Source organism: Oncorhynchus nerka, linkage group LG6 (assembly GCF_034236695.1).
Source record: "Oncorhynchus nerka isolate Pitt River linkage group LG6, Oner_Uvic_2.0, whole genome shotgun sequence".
Taxonomy (NCBI): Eukaryota; Metazoa; Chordata; class Actinopteri; order Salmoniformes; family Salmonidae; genus Oncorhynchus; species Oncorhynchus nerka.
Genome location: NC_088401.1, coordinates 53847434 through 53867316, shown reverse-complemented (window position 1 = coordinate 53867316; position 19883 = coordinate 53847434). Strand labels below are relative to the sequence as shown.

The window sequence follows — 19883 nt, the reverse complement described above, 5'->3', positions numbered from 1 at the left end:
TGGAGAAGAGCGGGCGTTGGCGTTTTGCCGGAGCGATATGGAATGGTAGCCTGAAAAGGATATTTCACCTTTTCTCATTAGATTGCCTCTAAATTAGTCACAAATGGCATCTTCTGTCATATGCTGTGCCTCATTAAGGGATGACAAAATCATTGGTTGTGAAGCTGCATAGTAGACATTGTTGACGTCAGCTGTACAAGAGATGCAGTGTGTCCAGGAGTACATCCACTATCTACCCCCCATGAACTATTTAGAAACTGCCTATGAGTACCACATGTGGCCTTTCCAAGCTCTCTGATACACTCAAGCCAGAGATCTGCAGAGCTCATTACCCCTCCACTCGCTGACTCCCCGCCAGACACTGTTACCCCCGACGACATCGATGTGGAAAAGGACACTCTCCCTCTCTCGACACGGTCTCCCCCCTCTTTCTCTCTCTATACCCTGCATATCTCTCTTTCTCACTCTCCCTACACAACTCCTCTCTCTCTCTCCTTATACTGCATCTCTCTGTGTGTATGAAATCCTATTCATATTTACTAATACTGTGTATTATTCACAAGGAGACTGAGTGTATGTGAATCAAGTGATCGGTTGCATAAACTAGTCGACCACAGAGCATTATATATGACTATATACGACTTTTACTTTAGAGTTATATAATGCCTGATAGTGGAGTTTAAACTCAGTCTTCAGTGTGGCTTCAATCATCCCACTATATCATTGTATATTTATGTTACATGCAGTGTAGAGTCCTTTCAACATTGTGGAATGAGGAGTGAGTCAGTGCTGCCTGCCACCACAGCTTGGTGTACACCACAGGAGGCTGGTGAGGGGAGGACAGCTCATACCATGTGTTTGACGTATTCGATGCCATTTCACACCAGCCTATACCAAGAGCCCATCCTCCCCAATTTAGGTGCCACCAGCCTCCTGTAGTGTAAACAGTATATGACCTCCTGCTGCCTCACCTGGTGACGAGAGAAGGGCATGGAGAGGTATAGTGACTGCCTCCTGCTGTTCTAGCCTGGATGACACAGTGGATAGAAGGGGTCCAGACCCACCTCAGAACGATTGACTGACTTGAACCAAACAGCTGAGTCTGATACCTTTCTTACCACTGTAATGTTGTTTTACATATGACCACTGGGTGGCAGTATTTCTCTCTGCTATTTCATCATTCTTATGGGACAAGTTATGAATTATAACCACTGTGTGACAGGTTGAAAGAGGCCTCATTGGGACCTGTTATTCTAATCTCTCTCTCTTCCCCCCCCACCCCCCTTCCCACAGAAGTGTCAGTCTCTATGAGTATGAAGGAGGTGGACGGCTACATTGAGAAGCAGGTGGCCTACCTGTCAGGTGGGGGCTCTTTACTTAGTCTTGTCCCACTACTGAGGGTTCATAACCTCTGACCGTCGACTATTTGAATGAGGCGTCCGCAAAGAACGTAATATCCTTGTTTAACACATTGTTGAGTGTGATTGTTCCTATGAAAATCATTTTTCTTCGCAGGGGGGCGTGGTGAGGACTCTAGCGTGATCGTGACCCTCCCAGAATACTCGGCTTTCAGCGACATTCCGGAGGAATCTTTAGCCAAAGTCTTAACATACCTCACCCTCATACCTCGGTGGGTGAACCACAATATTACACTCCCTCCTAATATTCATCTCTGTAGCCCTCCCTCTCTCTTCTCACAACTCTCTCTTTCTCTGCAGTGCAGTGTGTGCCTGCTTTAGTCCAGAGTTAGAATTCTTTGCACAGATGGCACTAGATGCTCCCTATCCCTCATCTATTTCGATGGCCTAGTGATGTCCTCTGTGCCAGCTCAGAGCAGGTATACCCTGGGGAGGAGGGATCATATCATTGGATGAGTGCAGGTCACAAGAGTCGATGAATGTCCCTGTAAACATTTCTAATGTATTCACTCTGCGGTCCTTCCTTCTGTACCAAAAAATATAATTTGTTGTCAAATTAATTTAGCATATTATCAGAGTTTTTAGGTACTATACCTGTACATTTTATCAGTAAAAGTATACATTTGTTCAGTGAAAGGTACATGTGTTCAAATATTTTTGGTTCTTGTGTTTGCAGAGCAAGACAGCCAGGTGTAAAATTCATCATCATTTTAGACAGAAGACTGGATACATGGACCTCTATCAAAACAGCACTTGCCCGAATTGCGGTGAGCAAGTTAAAGTCATGGCATTTTTTTCGCGTGCATACATGCACTCTCGTGCATGTGGAAATGAAATCAAACGTTATTGGTCGCATACACAGTTTAGCATATCTTATTGTAGGGGGCTGCGAAATTCCTATGTTACTAGCTCTTAATAATGCAGTAACACGTCAAACAAGTACACTAAATAATAATACTTTTTAAAGAAATCAAGAATGGTTGGAAACCAAATCAAATATACTGTGGAAGTATGGTAACGATACTAGTTTAGGCCTGGCCCTATCCTACTAAAGAACGGATGATTTGCTGCTGTGGGGAAAAAAACTGCCGAATATCAATACTATCAGACGACGTCAGATTGGGGAGTTGTCCATGGTGCTGAATTATCCCCACTCAGTTCCTGCTGTTTCGGGATGGTCTCTTGTGCGGTTTTCATTCAAATACGGCAGTTGTTTTGTCACCGTTTATTATTGCGCATACATAATTTTCTTAATAAATTGTTCTGTATTCACTGTATGAAAATAAAGTCCCGTCGTGAGGGAATCAAAATGCAGAGCCAGCACTCCGCTACTTGGATATTTACCTGATGACGCTATATTTCGGCGGAAAATGAGGGAGAGCGGGAAGTCGAGAAGGTTAGAGGAAGGGAGAGCTTGCAGACAGCGCTGCCACCCTCCTCGTGGCAGCAACGTTGATGCAGCGGAGTAGAGGGGCCAAGTAACTTGGCACCAATTTGTTAGCGACGGAACGGGCGAGGTTTTAGCGTTATCGCATAAATGGCTGTTAACACGATGGCTGAGAGTTACCAGCGCCGAGGATTGCACAGGACATGGAAGAGCCCGGTAACGCGCTTCTTACATAGTTTGATTACGTGATAAAATAGTTGTGCTTGAGTTTGGATGGGCAGAGTGAATGCGGCATCGGTCACTGACATCAGCTTGCTAAGCGTAGCACTGCGGTGCAGAGACTGATTTGAGTTTAGTCATACGGTTGATGCAGTGAGACCGAGAAAGATAACTTCCTTATATGAATGCAAACCGAGCAGTTTTATATTTTTTTTAGCATGTTGAGCTTGAAGGGCAGAGTTTATGTTTGCGGGTAGCCTGAAGCTAGATTTAGGTAGGACAAATGAATGTCAAAGAGCTCTATAACCGAATGCATTCGTCTTTTGGGGGAATAATACATTTCCCACTGTTTAATGTCGATGTTCTGTGCTGCAAATGTTCACGCTTTAACAGCTGGCAACTTCAATTGAACCAAACCCATTTGTTAGTTAGCAGACCTTCACCAGCGCAGTCGTGTGAGAAATGGTTGTGAGCATTATTTTTCAAATTTAGCTCATCAGATTGTCATCCTTAGCCTACTGCTTTACTTGTGATCTGACGCTGGAAATCACTCTGAAAATCACCTCATCCCCCCAAAAATACAGACTACCTACTATCTGCTCTTGTTTAGTGAATCCATTTGATATTGACTGCAACTTTAATACACCTGTGATAGGCACTAGCTTGCAGGATATGTCTGGCTTTCCTTATCTGATTGACAGTGGGTGAGCCTGCTTTGTCTGACTGCGGATGATTGCTTGTTAGTGCAGTCAATATGTCCTGTCAGTGACAGATGCTGGCAAATGCCTATCCCTCTATGCATCCTGAAGTGTGAACAGACTCTGGCGTAGTGTTGGGTAAAGACATGGTCCAGGAATTGTCAAAGGTCAGAGCTCACTGTCCAACCCCGGGGGTGTGATTGTGTCCCTCTCCGTCTCCAGGCCTCCTTCCCTGGGAACCTCCACCTGGTGCTGGTGCTGAGACCCACCAGCTTCTTCCAGCGCACCGTCACAGACCTGGGCTTTCGTTTCAGCCAGGAGGACTTCATGCTCAAGATGCCAGTAAGGCAGATCAGAGGCCAAATCCAACACTTCACCACACGGCATCGGCATCTCATGTTTGAAGAAGCGTGCGTAGTACTACACACAGTTGATTATGTGCAGCTTATTGTAGCTCTCCTTTATTAGGTGGTGATGCTGAGCTCTGTGACAGACCTACTGAGATACGTTGATGAGAACCAACTGACCTCTGAGTTTGGTGGAACCCTGGACTACTGCCACAGTGACTGGATCGTTCTAAGAACAGTACATACTTTACACTTACATAGCATCCGCCATGCAGCCACTCAGAACCCCCAAAACCTCTGTTACAACATATCTGATGCAGAGAGACACATTCAAACTTGGCCTGTATGTTTGCATAGTTCTGAGTGATGACATCAGAGTATACATTTAGAAACACTGTGTGTGTGTGCTCGTGCTCTCTGGCTCCCCTCCAGGCCATAGAGAGCTTTGCGGTGACAGTTAAGGACATAGCTCAGATGCTGCAGGCGTTTGGCACAGAGCTGGCTGAGACCAAACTGCCAGCTGAGGGCACCGCCATTATGCGCCTCCTCTCAACCCACACTGACAAGTACAGGAAACTCAAGGTATACTGCAACCCTTTTTACACCATAGAGGTAGAGGACTCATCTTTGTATCTGTGCCGTTATACCGTCTGTGGGCAGTGCCATTGAACTAATAGATTTTCCCTTTCTTCATTGGCTGATTTGCTCATAGAAATCCCCACCCAGTTGACTACCTTAAAATGGAGGAAGCCCTCAATGGCAATGTCCATGCTAAAATGGGTTATATCTATGATGAGTCCTCTATCACTATGTTTTACACTAGACTCTATCATAATATGTTACAATTCTATATCAGTGGCAGACTAACTGACAGCCAGTCTACATGTTCACCCTGATATTTTATAACCATTTTGTCTGTCTTGATCATTGTCTGTCTTGTACAGGAAGCGATACGGTCAGTATCAAAGGAGGGTCGTCACCTGCTGGCTAGCCTGGAGGCCTCTGGGAGAGAGGAGGATTCACTTTGGGATGTCAGGCTGGACTGGGAGACTGTGCAGAGGTGTGTGTTTATATAACCTCAGAGATAATCATGCTACGGTCTGCCTAAAGAGTGGCCATGGGGCTCCTGAGTGGCAGAGCGGTCTGAGGCACTGCATCTCAGTGCTAGAGGTGTCACTACGGACCCTGGTTCAAACCCGGGCTGTATCACAACTGGCTATGATTGGGAGTCCCATAGGGTGGCGCACAATTGGCACAGCATCGTCCGGGATAGGGGAGGCGTGCCTAGTTAAATAAAGGTATTTTTTGATTATAACCTCTGTCTCTGATCTTCAGGCTACTAGCTCAGCTGAGGGGCATGGAGTCAGCCTTTGACGGCTTCTTTGAGAAGCATCATCTAAAACTGCAACAGTACTTACAGCTGCTCAGATACGAACATCGCTTGCAGGAGGTGAGACTGATCAATTGCATAATTGATGATGGTTGATTCATTGTCGAGAGGCAACTCTTAGAACAGGGAGGACACGTGGTGTACAGTTCAATTTGAGATCGGATGGGACGTTTTGAAGTTGGGAGGGGTATACGTCTCTAACTAATGTCTTTCTCTCTCTCGTTGTCAGATGGAGTTGTCTCTGGAGCATCTGGCGTCCCAGGAGAGAGAGATGTCGTCGTCAGGGGAGAAGCTGACTCAGACAGAGCAGACACTCAGAGACCTGGACATCCTGGAGGCTCATGCACAGGTCAGTGTTTACTAGGGGACACTTCCCTGATCAGATCAATGGACCAGGGTTACACATACTGTATACTGTGGTTGGCAGAGATTGTCTTCTCAGGGACTCGTGCTTTTGGTAATAGCATTGTGTCACAGGCCAGCTCATAGCCTGTGGCAAAAATGAGGGGACGCGAACAACAGGTATAGGCCAATCAAAAAGGTTCTTTATTGTAAACCAAAACTATTAACTTTAAACAAAGAAAAAGGAATGAGGTGTGAAAGTATCATAATGTAAGGTGTATGTAAAGCGTAGGGATGCATGAATCTGTGTGTGTGAATGACTGAGTGAAAACTATGCAAAACGGAGGAGGAGGAGGAGGATACTTTGAGCCCAGGTGACTCCAATCACTAACGACCCTCCTCTACCTGCAGGAGGAGCCGCCCCTGCACTGCAGAGGAGGGGCCGTGACAATTGGTTGTGTAGCTCGGATTGAAGTGTATTTGCCGTTGTGATGCTGTGTGTATGTAGGCCTCCTGTATGCCATGTCTTGTTGTATGTAACTGACTGTGGTGTCCTGGTTGTGTTGCTAGGAGGAGATGGTCAGTGCCCAGATCATCATCCTCCATGGGCACCAGCTGGCAGCCAGTCACCACTATGCCATGGCCCTGATCTTGCAGCGCGGCAACGAGCTACGTCACCGCTGTGACACGCTCAATAATGCTCTGAGGGTGAAACGCACACACCTCTCCCAGGCCCACCAGCTGCTGCTACGCCTCGGCCAGGTAGAGGACACACACACACACACTGTTTACACTATTGCACACAGATGAGTACAAATCTAACATCATACACAAACAACCACGCTTATACTCTGTCAAGTGCTACTGTATATCCGAATATGACTGGTCGGTGTGACATCGTTGTCTTATCACCTCCATAGGCCCAGAGTTGGTGTGACGATGGGGCCTACCTGTTGGCTCAGCAGCTGGTGGATAAGTTCCAGTCTAAGGACGGGGCCCAGGCTGCTTTGAAGGACATGGATAGATTCCTGGAGCGGGCTCCGTCTCTCCTCAGCTCAGGACCTGACCTCCTGGCCGTGGAGTTTGAGTCTGTCCTCACCCCAGAGATACAGGTCCAACACCAAGCCAGTGTCTCTCATTGACAAACAGCCTTATGGTTTAAAGAGTAACCCCCTCTGTAATGTTTCCCCTGACCCATCTGTGTATAATCCATTCTCAATGTTTTCTATCAACCCGTAATATATCTAATATTACAGGACTTATACAAGCATTCATTTCTGGTCATGGTACTTTCAGGCAACCTTCAAGACTGCATAAAGGCTATAAACGGCTGTTTAACTAACACTCAATACAGGTTTTGGGTCGATATGAATGTCCTAAGCTCCTCTTCCATCCTCCCCAGGTCCAGATAGGGGAAACATTTGAGAAGCACACGGTGGTGCAGGAGATGATCCACAACAGGCAGGTCTGTCTGAGGAAGCTGGCTGATAAACATGTCCATCCCATCCAACTAGTGGCCCCCAGGGCGGAGAGCCCGCCCCGCTCCAAGTCCCCACTCTTTTCCCCCAAACATGGTAAGAGGAGGCAGTGGAATATACACACACCACACACACACACACTCAATCACACACATTCAATCACACTTGATACAGTACATTAGCATTTGTCACAGTAGATTAAAGAACATCAGACTACAGTTGACTGTTTGGGGTTATAGAGGCTTACAGCACACTTTAATTATCCAGCTCCGCAAGGCCTCCACCCAGGGCTCTGCTGTTTCCCAGGCCCTGTGTATGCAGCCCTCCCCTGGCCTCTGGCCTGACAGCCGTCCCTCTCCCCTGGGTACTGGGTGTCGTCCGTGTCCTCAGCCTAGGGCTTCACACACCATCCTCCAGGCCACAAAGCAGTAATCAAAACAGCAGACCACAGGCTCCAGTAATGAGGAAGCCCAGGGTCTTTTGTGCTCGACCTCAGTTAGCGGTCCACCTTTACCAATAAGCTAGCTGTTAGAGCCCAGTACTATAATCAGTCCTTGGGGGATACTCGGTTAGCCGTGATGCTAGCTGTGTAATGTATGGTAATAATGTATATGAACCACGTACGGCAAAGACCCTTTCATCTCCCACTCGCCTCCAGGCAGGGCTGAACAAAGCTAGCCATACCGCACCCAATTAATAATGAGGTGCGACGTGTGGGTGTGTTTCTCACACACAGAAGGAAACCCCTTTTATAAGAGGGGAGATGAAGATAAATGTGTTGGCTCTGATTTAGTGTGATAATGTGCACGCGCACACACATGCTGGTCTTAGGGTATGTGAGGAGCACGTGATCAAACGGATACAGTCAGTCAGCCATTTACACCAGACAGTCCTGTGGGTGATGTGTTCGTAGAGGATATAGTAGTATTGGAGTTCCACTGCAAGCTGCTTATTACCAATGATTAACTATCCGTCCATCAGAAGAGAAGTATCAAGTGTAAACCCTGGACCAACAGTCATCCCCGGAGTCAAAGACCAGACAACCTGGTCCCACAGGACCTTTCAAACCTACTATCATTGTCAAATCGCTGCAAGCATCTACTCATTGTAATGATGGCTCTATCGAGTGATGTTAGTGTTAACTACTGTGCCGTACACCACATCATGGCTTCATCAAAGCATACGTGGAGACATATGCTATACTTAGCATTGTTAACATGTTGTCCAGACAAGTCTGGTGTTTCATCAAAAGCATAGAAACCTACAGTGTTATCGAGTTCAGCTGAGAGGTCGTGTGTTGCAGGTGTTGACGGTTTGAAGTTCTCCTTCGATCTGTCACTCCCTGGGAAGAGGACATCCCGGAAAAGCCCCGCCTCCAGAAAGGTGAGATGGTCGAAGAAGGACGTGAAAGATGAAAGTCTAGTATAGAACAGTTCACACACGTCACTGTGGCTGTGATGATGACATGTATGATGGGAATGTTATGGCAACTGAAAATGCATTAGTTGGATTCCCTTCATGTAGGGGCGGCAGGTAGCCTAGTGGTTAAAGAGTTGGGCCACTAACAGAAAGGTTGCTAGATCGAATCCCCGAGCTGGCAAGGTAAAAATCTGTCATTCTGCCCCTGAACAAGGCAGTTAACCCACCGTTCCTAACTGACTTGCCTAGTTAAATAAAGGTTCATTAAAATGGTTGTCTGTATGTCCTGGCCGTCTCAGATCGAGGTGATGCATGACTACCAGGAGAATAGGAGCTCCCTGCTCTCCAGCCTGGAAGGAGAGGACAGCCCAGACCTTCTCAAACGGTCCGTCTTCTCATCCTCTACATATTCCTGCTGTGGTCTTCCTGATTCCTTATGTTCCGACAGAATACTAACGAGGCCCTCTGGCCCTGTGTCTCCACAGTCACGTGATGAGGGAGCTGATTGAGACAGAGAGGGTCTATGTGGAGGAGCTGCTGTCAGTGCTGCTGGTGAGAGCACAGCAGCGTTTTCCCCAGCTATTACTGGATTACTACAGTGTGTTTTGTATTCTGATTATGTGCGTATTGTGTAGGGTTACAGGGGAGAGATGGAGAACCCGGCCCTCGCGGGGCTCTTGCCCCCCATCCTGCGCAGTAAGAGGAACGTCCTGTTTGGCAACATGCCTGAGATCTACAACTTCCACAGCAGGCAAGGAAACATCAGTTGGGAAGGGCAAACATGCATATACATACGTACATACACACACAGTGCATTTGGAAAGTATTCAGACCCCTTGACTTAACATTTTGTTTACGTTACGGCCTTATTCTAAAATTGATTCAATTGTTTTTCTTCCTCATAAAGTTAAAAAATACTCCATAATGACAATGCAAAAACAGGTTTTTAGATTTTTTTTCTTCTAATTTATATATATATATAAAAAAAAACTGGGCCTCCCGAGTGGTGCAGCGGTCTAAGGCACTGCATCACAAAACTAGACACATCACTACAGACCCAGGTTTGATCCCAGGCTGTGTCGCAGCTGCCCGTGACCGGGAGACCCATGAGGCGACACACAGTTGGCCCAACGTCATCTGGGTTAGAGGAGGGTTTGGCCGGCCGGGATGTCCTTGTCACATTGCGCTCTAGTGACTCCTTGTGGCGGGCCGGGTGCCTGCACGCTGACTTTGGTCGCCAGCTGTATGGTGTTTCCTCCGACACATTGGTGAGGCTGGCTTCGGTGTTAATCGAGCAGTGTGTCAAAAAGCAGTGCTGTTTCGTAGGACGCGTGGCTCTCGACCTTCGCCTCTCCCGAGTCTGCACGGGAGTTGCAGCAATGGGACAAGACTGTAACTACCAATTGGATATCACAAAATTGGGACGAAATAGGGGTAAAATACCATGCTTCACCGTTAGGATGGTGACAGATTTCCTCCAGACATGATGCTTGGCATTCAGTCCAAGAGTTCAATCTTGGTTTCTTCAGACCAGAGAATCTTGTTTCTTATGGTCTGAGAGTCTTTTAGGTGCCTTTTGGCAAACTCCAAGTAGGCTGTCATGTGCCTTTTACTGAGGAGTGGCTTTCGTATGGCCACTCTACCATAAAGGCCTGATTGTCCTTCTAGAAGGTTCTCCCATCTCCACAGAGGAACACTGGAGCTCTGTCAGAATAACCATTGGGTTTTTGGTCACCTCCCTGACCAAGGCAATCCCCCCCCCCCCCCCCCCCGATTGCTCAGTTTGCCTGGGGGGCCAGCTCTAGGAAGAGTCTTGGTGGTTTCACACTTCTTCCATTTAAGAGTTATGGAGGCCACTGTGTTCTTGGGGACCTTCAATTATGCTGGTGGACTCCAATCAAATTGTAGAAACATCAAGAATGGAAACAGGATGCACCTGAGCTCAATTTCAAGTCTCATAGTAAAGGGTGTGAATACTTATGTAAATAAGGTAATTCTGTTTTTTATTTTTAATACATTAGCTGACATTCCTAAAAACCTGTTTTCACTTTGTCATTATGGGGTGTTGTGTGTAGATTGAGGATTAAAAAAATCATATTTGTTTTAGAATAGACCTGTAACGTAACAAAATGTGGAAAAAGTCAAGGGGTCTGACTCCTTTCCAAAGGCACTGTGTTTATCTATATCTATATATATATATATCTCCTGTAGCTAAGAGGAAAGATCAGCACTGTCATTGACTTGTCGGTCATGTTTTCTATAGGCATTTGGAGTCTCAAAGAACTGTAAGATTAAAGCAGTAATTACATCATCATAACCTCTTTGAACTTCTGCTCCATCTTAAAAACAACCACCTCTCCAGTACAGTAGCTACTAGCCAGTTTCCTCTAGCCAGCTGTGTGAGTTAGTTTATGTACAACTGTTTGAGTGGCTCTGTCTGCCTCCTATATATCCTGCCTGCTGGGATTGCTCCCCTGCTGGGCTGAAAGGCTAAACTGGATGACTGCATGAGGCCCTAAGCCAATTAGAGCCTCTCTAACTAGTGTTAAATGCCAGTTGCTCTAACAAGCGTTTGATTATGCCAACGAGAGAGGAAACTGGCAAACACTGGGGGCTCAGTGGCATGGATGTGTGGGTGGCTAGTCATTATCTATGGAGGAGTGCTGGATAGGGGCCTGTGTGGTGATGGTGTTTGCTGCTCTGTGTGGTTAGGGTGCGACCTACTGACCTCATCTGTCTTTGACCTCTGACTCATGACCTCTTGGGTTCTACAGGGTGTTCCTCCATGACCTGGAGGGCTGCCTAGAGACCCCAGAGGGAGTAGGGGCCTGTTTTCTGGAGCGGGTGAGGAATGTCTATATGCCCTCAAACTCATCTCTGGACCGCAAAGCCAGTTCCACTGCATTTTGTAATTGTTCCCCTCTAATCAGGTACTGATTTTAGACCTGGGAAACCAGGTGGGTGCAATTAATTATCAGGTAGAACAGAACCAGCAGGATCCGGACCAAGTAGGGTATGAGATAAATACCCCTGGTAGTTTGTCTGTACCTATATCAGCTGAGAATTCTCAACTCCACGATACTCAGTTATGTGGCGATGAGTTTTGTCGGTGTCAGGTGATACTTCAGCAATAATGTCCATTTAAGGTGTAACTTTTACCTATGTTTGTGCTGTGTAAAGGTATTATTATCTTTGTGTGCTTCAATCCGTAGTTTCTGACGAAAACGTTCTCCTATGTAATCCGATCCTAGGTAATTATTCCGAGCAACCACTATTTTCCAAAGGAGCATGAAGTTAACGACTTCCAACATGCACTACCACGCTATACTTTTATGATGATCAGTTGTTTGACTTTACCTGTCCTGAATGTTAGAGTTGCTAGGGGGAGTTGGAATCGATTGTTTTTTTTTTAAATAGAAAATTACCTGCCAAAACAAAAAGCTCTGCCGTGCTATATGACAGGGCTGCTCCTTCTCCGTTAACAAACACCGCTTACCTTGGCAGAGGTTGCGTAAAATGCTATGTTATTTTTTTTAACTATGAATTGTAGCACCCAAGGAAGACACAGGACAAACATAGGTACAAGGTACGCATTAAAGGATTTGGGGAAAGTGAAGCTGATCCTAGATCTGTGACTAAGGAGAACTTCTACCTGGAACATGTCTGATGAGGTTAGGGAGTCCAGAGTTAATTCATTGTGTGGTGTTGTCGCCCTCCACGTGGAAATCACATGGAAATCGCGTGGACACCGAGTCGACGTAATCGGCATAGCACATGCGTTTCACAGTCTGGCATGGACGGTGTGTCATTGGAAATGTATGTGTGTATTTCCAGAAGGAGAATTTCAAGGTGTACGAGTGCTACTGTCAGAATAAGCCTCGCTCAGAGTCACTATGGAGGCAGTACTCGGACTGTGACTTTTTCCAGGTCATGCTTATTTTTTCTATTCGTGCCCAATGTTTGTACTCAGCGATACTACTACTACACCACAATACCAGACATATTCGTTATTTTAATAGCACAAAATGATAGATTATTTATATTAGGTTCCCTGTTGTTATAACCGTAACACATGATTCCCAATATCTCCCTGCCATATTCTACAGGAGTGTCAGAAGAAGCTGGAGCACAAACTGGGTCTGGACTCTTACCTGCTGAAACCAGTACAACGCCTCACCAAGTACCAGCTACTACTGAAGGTCAGACCTTAGTGAAACCGGCCAACATACACGCTTCTACGCAGCATACCGTGCCAATATTGCGGCCTTTATGTTAGCCGAAACGTTATCATAATTCAACGTCCCCGAACATTCTATCGGTGCTAGCAGCACTGTGACATAACCTGGCCTTACACAGAGACATTTATTTCAATGAGTTGAATGCAGGACGTGAATGATTACACATTAAACTAGAGAGAAATCCTGTCTGGTTAATGGGGATTCCATTTTCTGTCCCGTGATTCTCTGTTATCTGACGAAATAAGTAACATCTTACATGCAGCACAAGGACTATTATTTTACGGTACAGCTGGAGAATTTCAGGATTTCTTTGTTACCAGATATTGATCTCTACCAGACATTAGTGTGTGTGTGTGCATGCGCTGTAGGAGCTACTGAAGTACAGTGCAGGAGGCTGTGAGGGGACCTCCGAACTACAGGCGGCGCTAGCAGCCATGCTCCACCTCCTCAAGTCAGTCAATGACTCCATGCATCAGATAGCCATCACAGGCTACCAGGTGACTTGTCCTGTGTGTCTGTGTGTGTTTGGTTTGTTGTGTGTGTCTGTGTGACACAGTGTGCTGTCCTGTATCTCTGACCCTGTGTTTTGTCCCCCCAGGGAGAGTTGTGTGACCTGGGCCGGGTGCTGATGCAGGGCTCCTTCAGTGTGTGGATCAGCCATAAGAAAGGCCCCACCCGTATGAAGGAGCTGGCCCGCTTCAAGCCCACGCAGAGACACCTGTTCCTGTATGAGAGAGCCCTGCTTTTCTGCAAGTGCAGGGAGGAGCATGGAGGGGGAGCAGACAAGACCCCCTCCTACAGCTTCAAGCACTGTCTGAAGGTGTGTGTGTAGGCGGCACACTCTGACACATGCTCCCTGCCGCAAGGATGTTTGTTTTGGTTTGCGTGTCAAGGCGTCAGTGGGTGTGTGTGTCAGGGTGTGTGTATGTTTACGGGGCGTGACGGATGGCATCACCACCCGCTGCTCTCCTCTTGATGTACGCTAGACCTTCTTACCTTCACACGGCGGAGGAGTGTGTGTAGGCGGGCCGGCCATGTAGCATGTAGCTGAAGTGTGCCCGACGTGACGCGTGGCATGTCCTTGTAGGCCCCAGGTGCAGACTGTGTGTGTGCGTGTGTGTCCTGGCAGATGAGTGCGGTGGGGATTACAGAGAACGTCAAGGGAGATGTGAAGAAGTTTGAGATCTGGTACAGTGGCAGGGAGGAGGTGTACGCCGTCCAGGTAAGGCTCACCCCTGCTGTGAAGCGACTGTTGATGCTATTCATGCAGCATTATATTCTCCGAACAAGGACAAAGACAATAACTACCACCCACTGGCTTGTTCATTGTCTGTGTGTTGTTCTGTTATTTGTTGTGACAACTTCATGTAATGTATTGCTACGGTACAGTATGTGTTAAGCTACTGTAGGGCCATTTTGAAATCATGCCTGTAAGAGTGTGTTTCCTACTATACGTTGACTGCGTTCTAATCTGTCCTGATCTTCTCCATCTCCCAGGCTCCCACAGTGGAGGTTAAGACAGCTTGGCTCGGGGAGCTGCGGAGGATCCTCACCAACCAGCAGAAACTCCTCAAAGGTTTGGACGTCTCTCACAACGCTCTCCAAAGCACACTCCGCAAAGAGCTGGTTTAACTCACCTCATCTCAGATCAATAGACCTAGCCTGCACCTACCTAATGCACCTACCTAACTTGAACTTCCTCTTAAATGTGGGGAGACACGTTTCAGTTGAGTACGTTCAGTTGGACAACTGACTAGGTATCTCCCTTTCCCTCTCTTGTTTCTAACGATCCTTTTGCCTCTTCGTCTTCCTCTTCCGCTTCTTTTCTCAGATGAGCGTTGTGTCGACATCCAGATGCCAGACCACATCCGACGTTCTCCGCCCATGTCTGAGAGGTCAGTCTTGTTGGGTGTTGTAGGACACCCCTCAGTTGTCACAGCAGCTCCCCACTTGGTGTGAGTGTGGCAGGCAGTTTAGTGAGCTGTTCAGATGGTTATGATATATGGTGTTGCGGGAGCATATCAACAAGCAGGTATAAAGCTGGGAAATGAGGAGGAGGAGGAGAAGGAGGTGTGTGTGAAGAGAAGAGGTGTGTGTGTGTGTGTGTGTGAAGGCCCCGCTTTCTCCTTAGCTGTCTGGTTGCTGTCCTCCCCTCCCTCCCCCCTGCAGGGGTGTGCGGCCGTCCGGAGGGGCTCATACGGGCTGTCTTTCGGGGCTGGACTTTGTCTCGCTGTCCTCCGATGTCTTTGTGTGTCTGCGTTCCCGGAATCCCCGCCCTCGAAGCCCCCGGCAACGCCCCCGGCCACGCCCCCCTAACAGACCCCGCCCCCAGCGCCACTGACCCGTCCTGACGCTCAGTGGTAAACTCAGCCCAGCTCCGCATGCCCCGGCCCGGCTTGGCATGGCTCAGCTGACCTAAACCACCCACCAGGCTGCTGTGTTTGCATACTGACCGTCATCTGCCTCTCCTTTACTAGGCGTCTCCATTCGGCTCATACATTCACCAGACGCACGTTTCCTCATGTCTTTTGATGTCCCAGCAGACCTTCCATCTCAGACATGCTACCCAAAATGACTACACCCATCTTTGCATGGGATTTGCAATTTTGCATGGAATGCCCCAAAAACAATCAGAAAGGTTTGGATGTTTTTTAACTTACTTTTTAAAATATTTTTTTTATCTTGATTTCCTCATGCTTTCAGCACGACAACTGCTTCTTAGATGGGGCTCGCTTTTTGAGAGGTTATTAAATTCAAATTATCTTAAGTTATTTGGCTTGTAAAATCTAGACAAACTGATACATTGATGAACCAGGAACTAGATGAATCGAGACCATATCTTTCCATGCGCCGGCATGTGTCTGCTGTGTACCAGGCCAGAGCCCACACTGTCTTTGTGTCAGCTTGGTTTGCACTTGGTCACATTGTTGCTTGGCGTGGGGCCTTTTGGCTGGCGTCTGAAAGATCATCATTGTGGTGCGAGATGAGTTTGAGGTAGAAATTGTCCTTAACCACAGATCTAAGGTCAGTTTTGCAGTTCCCCTTTAAATGGTTAAAGGTTAGAATGTGGGAACGTTAAGCTGATCTGTGGCTAAGGGCATGCTCTACTTGGAGCATGTCTGATGAGGTTAGGGAGCACAGAGTTAGTTCGTTCATTGTTGTCGCTCCCCACAGCAAACAGCAGAGGGCGTCGTTCAGCTCAGAGGACACAGTCAGGGAGGAGCAGTCCAGACCCACAGTCCCTCTCCCCAAATCACCAGCGCAACCGACACAGTGAGTACACCACTCCCTCAGACATGTACCCATAACATAATCATGTAGATACCTGGTAACTACTTGTAATAATGGTGATTGGGTCATGAGAGGTGATACATGAAACTCCCTTGACTTGATATTGGATTTATTTTGGCGTATATTGCGATCCCTTTCACACGAGTACCGGGTGTATGGAGGAGCTCTGGGGGAAAAGGCACAGCTACTGATATTATCATTTGACTCTACCATCTTGTTAATGAGTCCGGAAGTGCCGCACATCAGGATTTGAATGGGCATTTATCGCTACAGTTACCAAGTATTTACCTTGGTTATTTCTGGCACCATATAAGAGGAACACGCCAAAAACTGTGACTCTAAACAAACGTGTGTTTTGTCATCTCCAGGCGGGCCCGGCACGCCTCACACAATGGACATCTGTCTGGGTCTGGAGGAGTGGGGTGGAGGTCAGGACCCCTCTCACCAGTCAGACACCGAGGAGGAGGACACTGCTCAGCTGGTGCGATGAGTTCTCCACGACACCAGTACAACCACTCTCACTTACTGCACACCGTGTGGCCTCGTTCCTCACCCACAGCCTTCTAGATATGCTTATCAGAATATCGTTAGGAACCTCTCGAGGCTCCTAAATGTTTAAAAGGCGTCCTCTAGTAGGATACACCGCTACACATCCTTCGTCCAGTCTAACAGACGTGTTTCTGTCCTCCCAGGCTCCAGGCAGATATAAGGCCTCGGCTGAATGTCCACGCGACGGCCCAGATGACCTCGCCATCGAGAGCGGTGACGTCATCCAGCTGCAGCACGAGGACAGCGAAGGCCACTGGTGAGTGTGTCGTCTCATATGCCTGGTGGTGAAGTTGGTTGCCAATGGCAGAACCCTATTTGACATGGCTTTTATATGGGCTCTGTGCCGATTTCTAAACTTAGGGAACCTAATATAGCCGATGTAAAGACTTACGGACAAAACTGACCGCGCAGGCAAATGGTTAAAAGGAGCAGGTGGCCATCCTATCGGCTGTCATTTTCATTTAATTTCTTAACAATTCTGCATGTTGAATCGCCAATGTTCATCAACACCCAGCAGGTGTCTACCGCACAAAGCCGCCGTGAATGGCCAACGTTCATTAGTGTGTCCCGTCCTTCACCTTAACCTCTTTTATACTCTCCCTCACTCCAGGCTGGTGAAGAACCTGAGTCGCAGGCAGAAGAGCCTCATCCCACTCCCCAACCTGCACGTGGTTCTGGGACACAGCAGACGAGGAGGTATGGTTGCAGTACAGGGGAAGAGGTTTCTAAAGCCATTTGTACTCTTGATCCTCCTCCACTGCCATGTAGCTCATTTGATGGGTTTGCTTGAATCATTTGTCTCCTCTCTCATCCAGATCCAGGGAATCTGAAGGCCAGAAAGCTCAGCTCCCCTTAGAGGACAAATGCTGCCTTCAAGTGCTTGTGGGAACTGGGAAACTTTACAGTATGAAGTCGTAACTCTGGAACAATTCTTCAACCAATGGCAAGCTAGATGATCTATCTAATGATCCAGTTAGCTACCGTGATTAAAGTTGACAATATTGTAAAACTAGCTACATTATACACATTGATACATTTGACAATGTCAAAAATGGATTCGCTTTAACATCTTTTGGTTGAAAAGGTGAAAGGTCAGTGATGAAAAGTCACAACTTGGAAACTCTGGTATCAAACCCTATCTCTGACTTTCCCACTTGGAATTCCGACTTGGGAGGGTCATTCAAGTGGTAATTTCCCAGTCGGGTATTTCCCACTACAGAGGAGCATTTGAAGGCAGCAATAGAACAGCTTTTGTGGGACCTTTGCACAGATTCACAGTCTGACCAGACAGACTGTTATACATTAGACACTGTGAGGTCATGACTGATGAAATATCTTAAAATCTGCTTTCTCAAAGTGCTCTGATTGGCCATGATGAGAGACAACTATCCAATTGAAGAAGGACACAGGAGCTTACATTTTGGATTATTGATTAACATTTTTCTGGGCCAATAACATGAAGACCTGCTTTTCCCCACCCGTGATGGACAGTGGACAAACTTAATGAATGTTACCTTAACTTTGGACAGCACAGGGCTCCACCAGCACACATGCACAAGGTTTTAAGGAAGGACAAGGGACATGTGAAAAGATTTGGCACTTAAAGTTAATTCCCTCACTTTCTCTTCGAACCAGCCAATGGCCTTTTCTGTTGGGTTGCTGTAGCTGGATTGGGACTGTTATACATCCATGGACTCTACCTCTCGACTGAGGGATTCTTAACCATTATTGCTATTCAGTGGGAATGCAGTTGGTGGGTGTTTGTTTGTGTGTGTGAGTGTTTTTATGGTCATTACAATCCAGGTTTCGCCTGAAACATTTCTTTAAAATATACTCTTTTTTTTACATTTTTGACCTGTTTGGTTCCATGTTCATTTATTCTACATGCTCATGTTGTTTAGGAAACCATGCTGTCTTGTTCCTTAAGGCACCCTTCTCTTACACTCTCCAAGAGTTGAAATGCCAGAACGTGCCCGTGCCATAATGCCTTTTTATTCCTGCTATTTTGGAATCGGTCTCCTCTTCAATAAATGTTTGCTCAGCAATAACAAAACACAGTCTTGCTTCTACCTCACCTCAGACCTATACACAACTGGCACTTTATTGGGGTGGAAGGTCTACAGGAGAAAATGCATGCTGAAAGAATACCGGACGCTTTAATATATTTTCAGAAATCGAGCTATCGGTGAACGCAATACCTGCTTCATATTTTCCTGCTTCATTTCCCATTTTATTTCCTGAACTCATTGTTTGTCAGTGGGGATGAGATAGCTGTTGAGATAAGTGTATTAATCAGGTCTTCAGATGTCTCTTTGGAGGTATGGGGAGGAGCTGCTACCAGCATGGATCCAGCAAACAGAGACTGCTGTAATTCTCCCCAGGATTTCATGCTCTCGGTCTCCCTCAGCCCTCTTTGAGAGAGTTCCTCTCCTCCTCCATCGCCTCACACTTAGTCTTAGGTTTCCCATTAAACGGGATCATACAGCAAACATGAAATATACCCACTGTGTCGAACGCTTAATTAAATATTGATTGCGGACTTATATGAATTTACCACGTGAAGTCGGAGGCCTGCCTTTGATGTGCTGCGTTTTGATGTGGAAATTAGCTTGGAAAGCAGCACGTTTCTTGTGTTGTTTATTTAAGTTCCGTAGCTGTGTGAGGCAGCTATGCATCACCGTGAAATGATGTCTATATACACTGAGAGTCCTGTTCGACTACCATGCGTTGCGTCAAGGGGGTTCTTTCATCTTAATATGGCAAAATGTAACTTTTTCTTTTGAGCTACTTCGGTCTAAAATGCAACACAATTTGCACTGAACTGTGATGTAAAAAAAATATATACACTGAACAAAAATATAAACGCAACATGTAAATTGTTGGTTTCATGAGCTGAAATAAAAGATCCCAGAAATGTTCCATAAGCACAAATTTGTTTACATCCCTGTTATTGTGCATTTCTCCTTTGAAAAGATAATCAGGTGTGGCATATTAAGGTGATTAAACAGCATGGTCATTACACAGGTGCACCTTGTGCTGGGGACAATTAAAGGCCACTCTAAAATGTGCAGTTTTGTTACGCAACACAATTCCACAGATGTCTCAAG

At 46.7% G+C, this 19883-nt stretch overlaps 1 pseudogene; it reads left to right on the top strand.

Moving 5' to 3' along the window:
• The first annotated feature begins 1297 nt into the window (after positions 1-1297).
• LOC115130635 (proto-oncogene DBL-like) lies at positions 1298-19051 on the top strand (annotated as a pseudogene).
• Positions 19052-19883: the final 832 nt, after the last annotated feature.